This window comes from Notamacropus eugenii, chromosome 1, assembly GCF_028372415.1.
Source record: "Notamacropus eugenii isolate mMacEug1 chromosome 1, mMacEug1.pri_v2, whole genome shotgun sequence".
Lineage (NCBI taxonomy): Eukaryota > Metazoa > Chordata > Mammalia > Diprotodontia > Macropodidae > Notamacropus > Notamacropus eugenii.
In genome coordinates, this window is record NC_092872.1 from 470659081 (window position 1) to 470665201 (window position 6121).

General features: G+C 38.5%; 1 pseudogene; it reads left to right on the forward strand.

Moving 5' to 3' along the window:
• Positions 1-4604: 4604 nt before the first annotated feature.
• On the forward strand, positions 4605-5639 carry LOC140526827 (V-type proton ATPase subunit D pseudogene; annotated as a pseudogene).
• The last annotated feature ends 482 nt before the right edge of the window (positions 5640-6121 follow it).

Consider the following 6121-nt stretch of genomic DNA (forward strand, 5'->3'; position numbering starts at 1 on the left):
CCCTTACTCAATCAACTCCAGTGGTTCCCTATTATCTCTAGGATCAGATATAAATCCCTCCGTCTAGCTTTTAAAGTCCTTCACAACCTGGCCATGATTGCTTTTTCTCAATGTCATTCGTTATATATTGCTCCTTGGCTGCACTCTGTAATTCAGCCAAAATAGCCTTCTTCTTATTCCTCATATGTGCCCTTCCATTAATGGTCATCCCTGATGCCTTTGGTGCACTCCCTCTTCATCTCTGCTTCTGAGCATCTCACTCTTGCTTTGGGACTCAACTGACTCCTGATCTCCCCAACTAATAAGGCCTTCTTTCCCAACTACCTTGTATTTAATTACTTTACATTTATTTTTCCTTATTCCCTTAATATTGTTGTCCATCTTTAAAGAGGACCAAAATGACATCACCATTGTAAAGTGAAATTGCAGCGTCTGACTCTGGCTGATCAGACCAATACAAGCTCAGAATGCTCTACCACAGGTTGGGCACAGATAGTCTCTGTGGATTTGTGGGGTGGATATCCCAAATCCGCACATCTTGAGTTTACTTTGTTCTGTCTCAATCCTGCTTTGCTCAAAGAGCACAGCACCCTTTTTGATGCAAGCACGCCATGCTGAGCAGTCCTGTGCCAGTGTCTCCCATGTCACACAGTCAAATCCAAAGTTCTTGAGAGAGACCTTGAGAGTGTCCTTGTATTGCTTCTTCTGACCACCCTATGATCACCTGCCCCATGTGAGTTCTCCATAAAATAGTCTTTTTGGCAAGTGTACATTTTGCATTAGAACAACATGGACAGCCCATAAGAGTTGCACTCTCTGAAGCATAGTTTGAATACTTAGCAGTTCAGCTCAAGTGAGGACTTCAGTGTCTGGTACCTTATCCTGCCAGATGATCCTCAGAATATTCCTAAGACAGTTCAAATGGAAGTGATTCAATTTCCAGGCATGGCTCTGGTAGACTATTCATGTTTCTCAAGCATATAACAATGAGGTCAGCACAACAGCTCTGTAGAACTTCAGTCTGGTAGTCAGTCAATACCTGTTCTCTCCCAAACTTTTCTTCAGAGTCTCCCAAACACTGAGCTAGCTCTGGCAATGCGTGCATTAACCTCATTGTCAATGTGTACATCCCTGGAAAGTACACTACCAAGGTAAGTGAACTTATCCATAACATTCAAAACTTCTCCATTTGTTGTAACCAGTGGTTCCATGTATGGATGGTGTGGTGGTGGCTGATGGAGCACCTGTGTTTTCTTAGTATAAATTATTAGACCAGAATTAGCACAGGCAGCAGAGGATTGATCCTTACTTTGTTGCATCCCAGCTTCAGAGGCTGCACTGAGTGCACAATCATCTGCAAACAGAATAATTCCCTTAATATTTATTATATATGTATTTATATACACATATGCATTATATACATACATGCACACACTATATATATTTATATATATACATATATACATATACACATACACATATACACATGCACACACTTCCATATGTACTTGTTTTCCCCATTAGAAATTTGAAGTAAGTTCCTTTAGAGCAGAGATTGTTTTATTCTTTGTATTTATATCCCCAGTGCCCAGTATGCAGTAGGCACTTAATAAACGCATGTTGATTGATTCTAGTTATATACCACAGAACATGACAAGTGCACTAGACAGATACAGAACATGTGAATACATTCTTCTTTATGGGCATGTAATACATTTCTTAATTTAGGATAGTGAAGAGTACCACTTTTCTGTCGTTGTTGTTGTAAGAGTGAGGATAGGAAATCCAAAGGAAAATCATGCGGCTCAAGCCACATGGTCAAAAGAGAAGAAGAGAGTTCTTTTTCCTTTTCAAGTCTACTGAGCGGAAGATCTTCTTACTTTCTTATCAATTCTCTTTAACACCCCTATACCTCTATGATTTGGGATACTGGAAGAGGACCTCTGGACCAATTAGGAAGCCTCTGGTTGTGAATGCCTTTTATCAAGGAGTCCATGGAAAAAGGTCAAGGTAAATGCATCACCAGAAGGGGCCCAACTCCAAGCAAGATCCCTAGAAGAGACAGTCACTATTATATTCATTGTCAGGAGATGTGGGTTCTAGTATTAACTTTATTATTAATAGCTATGAGATGATGTGTTAATCATTTCCCTTCTCTGGGTCTCATTTCCTTACCTGTAAAATTGAAGAAGTTGGAATAGATGACCTCTAGGGTACTTACCAGCTCTAACATGATACAATTCCTAGTTTTGGTTGTGGTTTGTCTTTCAGTCTCAAAGAGGACCATGACATCAGGGAGATGATGACATGACTTGCAGTTGACTTTGATTTGAGTAAGGAAGGGCTGTGCAAAGTCACCAGCCTCACTTTCTCCTCCAGAATCATCTGGGTGCAGTGAGTAGATATGGATCAGGATGACTAGAGATTGGCCAGGATGCAATAGGAGATCTTGGCCCTTTTAAGCTAAGGTCTTTCCAGGTTCTCACTTTGAGGAAACACCCAGTCAGTGAATAGGCCCCTTGAAGAAGTGAGTCCAGGGATGGACCTTTAAGGATATGTGTGAAAAAACCTCTGCTTAAGAAATATATTCTTTAAGAACCTAGACTATGTGGTTCTAGATAGCTTACTTGGATAGACTTTAAGTAAAATGAGTCAGATTATGACAACAAACTCATTCTCATGCAGCTTTGCTTTGTTCAAACCAAATTTTATTAAAGTACTCTAACCTAAACACTTAGACAACTTCCTTGTCTCAACACAAATCCTTCTGTTTTCTGTTTCTAACCTTCAGCAAATTTGTTTTGTCTTACATTCATACGTTTACATAGTTGATCCTTGCCTCAGGCTGTACACCTGCTGTACGCATATTATAAATCACTGTTCTCCTATAAGTGGGTTTTAAATGAAATAAACATTAAATTAATGAATTTGGTTCTCCTCTCAAACCAAAGAAACTGTAATCCTGGTTGAAAGACAACTGTTGATAGCTTGCAAAAAGCTTCTCTTGGGCAGTCAGATGGAATATAATCCATCTATCTCTGACTTGAGAAATACCAACTATTTGGATTATAACTGTAGAGAAAGGATAAATTCCATTTGTAAACTGATATGTAAAAGTTTGCATTTTGAAAACCATATACTTGTTAACAATTCTTATTAGTAATTCACTCTGCTGTTCAATAAATTCATTTCAATTGTGCCAGTCCTGAGCCCATAACCAAGTACTTGTTTCCAAGGCTATTCTACTACATTAGTTTAAAAGCTGGATTAAGTCAGATATTGGAGATCTATAACAAGCCCCTATGCTACCCTTTCCCTGAGGACACAAATGACACCAGGGATAGGAAGGGACACTCAAAAATATCAGCTTAATATTTGGCTTTCACCAGCTTCTCATCAAACACCCAACCTTGATCAGGTATTATAGGTAGAGTCGAACGGTGTTGAACGGTGACTCAACACTATCTGATAATCACAGTATCTTGTCAATAGTATCAATGATACTGAACATCAGAGCTGGGAGAGACCTTTGGAGGATCATTTTGTCTTATTTTCTCATTGTGTGGATAAAAAAATGAGACCCAGAGAAGTTAAGCTTGTTCATTTAATTAGATCACAGCCAGGACTCAAACCTAAGTCTGGTAACTTCAATTCCAGTCTTCTTTTCACTATACCAACCTACAGATACTAATTCAATATTGTTTTATTTAAGCAATAATTTACTAGGAGCTGACTATGTGATGGGTCTTGTGAATACAAAGGAACATACTATGTTGTCCTTCAAGGAGTTTACAATCTAATAAATTAACAAATATTATCAAACTGGAACAATGCTATTACTGTCACCTCTGCTTAGAAATTCAATGTTTTTCCAATAAATCTGTTAAAACAATATTGGCTTTAGCTTGGCTGTTCATAGCATCACAGAAGAAAAAAAGTAATGATTTGCTCTTCCTAAGAATAACTTATTATTGCTAATTCAATCCAATGGATAAAAGTAGAAGTCAAAGGAGGGTCATTCTGTTTTCAACATTGGGTTATCAAGATCTGCCTTTCCTTCCTCAGACCTCATATGCAATTTTTCTTGCTCAACTTCATGAGTGGCACATAATTTTCTTTCTGAAAACAGTCTCTATTACCCTTATTCATCACATTTAAGGAATTTTCATTACCAGTCTAAAGTAGGTTTAAATGTTTGTGTGTATGTGTGTGTCTATTTAACAGCACTTCTGAGAAGATATGGAGTCCTCTACATTGTCAAAGTTTCACCTAGAAAAAACTCCTAAAATATTTTGTCCAAATTAATCTCTAAAATCAACCTGACTTTTGAAGTCCTGAATTGTATTTTGCATCTAAGAAATCCAAAAATATACTATTCATTTAAGCATTACAAGAAGTACCTCTCTTCAAAATTATTTGTTTCCTACAGTCTAATGAAATTTCATTCAAATGAGGCAATATTTGTTTAAAAAAATATGCTTAGCGGACCTTTTCCAGCTGACTGTATGAGGAGGCGGAGGAGGAGGTAGTGCAGGAGGCCATCAGGGGTGATTGGTGGCTTTGAAACCAGAAGTGACAGGCCTGGGGACCAAGCTGCCGCCACCATGTCTGGCAAAGACCGCATCGGTACCTTCCCTTTGAGAATGGCACAGACCATCATGAAGGTTCAATTAAAAGGTGTACAGACAGGCTGAAACCTCCTAAAGAAAAGATCTGATGCCTTGACTCTTCGATTTTTGCAGATCTTAAAGAAGATCATTGAGACCAAAATGTTGGTGGGTGAAGTGATGTGAGACGCTGCTTTCTCAGTTGTGGAAGCCAAATTCACAGCTGGTGACTTCAGTACCACTGTTATCTGGAATGTGAACAAAGCCCAAGTGAAGATCAGAGCAAAGAAAGATAATGTAGCAGGTGTCACCTTGCCAGTGTTTGAACATTATCAAGAAGGAGCTGACAGTTATGAGTTGACTAGTTTGGCCAGAGGTGGAGAACAACTAGCCAAACTGAAGAGGAACTATGCCAAAGCAGTGGAGCTGCTGGTGGAACTAGCATCACTGCAGACGTCATTTGTTACATTGGATGAGGCCATTAAAATTACCAACGGATGGGTGAATGCCATCGAGCATGTCATCATTCCCCAGATTGAACATAGACTTACTTACATCATCATGGAACTGGATGAATGAGAACATGAAGAGTTTTATAGGCTAAAGAAAATACAGGAGAAGACGAAGGTTCTCAAAGAGAAAACGGAGAAAGAATTGGAGTTACGGAAAGCATCTGGAGAAGCGTGGGACCCTGCTAATCTATTGGCTGAAGACAAAGATGAAGATCTTCTGTTTGAATAGCCCTTCCTATTCTATAGTCTTCTTTGAGACCTTGGTCTTTTGATTTTCTTATAATACATGGTATCCAGGTTGTATATGTAATGGGGCTATTTGTTATAGCCCACGAGTTCCACTAGTTGATATTAAGTTATTGGGATTATTTGGAGAGATCATGATTATATCAGTCATTTGTAGGACCTACTGATATTTAGGTGTAATTGACCAGCCTAGGAACCTGTAGAACTATGACCTATTGTTATTCCTCCCCTTCTGGGCCTGTGTATATAAGCAGAGTTGTGGTGTTTTAAGCTTTAATCATATTTGAAAAACATCCTTTTGAAAATAGCAGTGATTCACGTTGATGTGTAGCCTGACTCCTACATATACAGCCATTGTTTCAATCTACTTTCAGCCTCTGCTTTTGTCACCATGGTGCTTCAATCTAGTGTTGTGTAAATAACTTCACATCTTTTTTTCTTGCATGACTGGTCTCAGTCCTATGGAAGAAGACTTTCCCCTCCATTATGGAAGAAATTCTGCCAATCCTATGTAAATGTAGTATAAGCAGAGTAAAAGAACTTAAAAATGAAAAAAAATGCTTAGCACAGTGCCTACCACATTGTAGACACTATATTAACAATTATTCCCTTCCTCCTTTACCCACTTTGTAGTTAAAAGGAGCTACCATGGAGGTAACTGAAAGCACCAGTTTCTAGGAAGCAAAGATGAACTATGAAATCAACTATGAGAGCATAACCATAACTATTTCATCATTTTCTAAAACACATTATTTT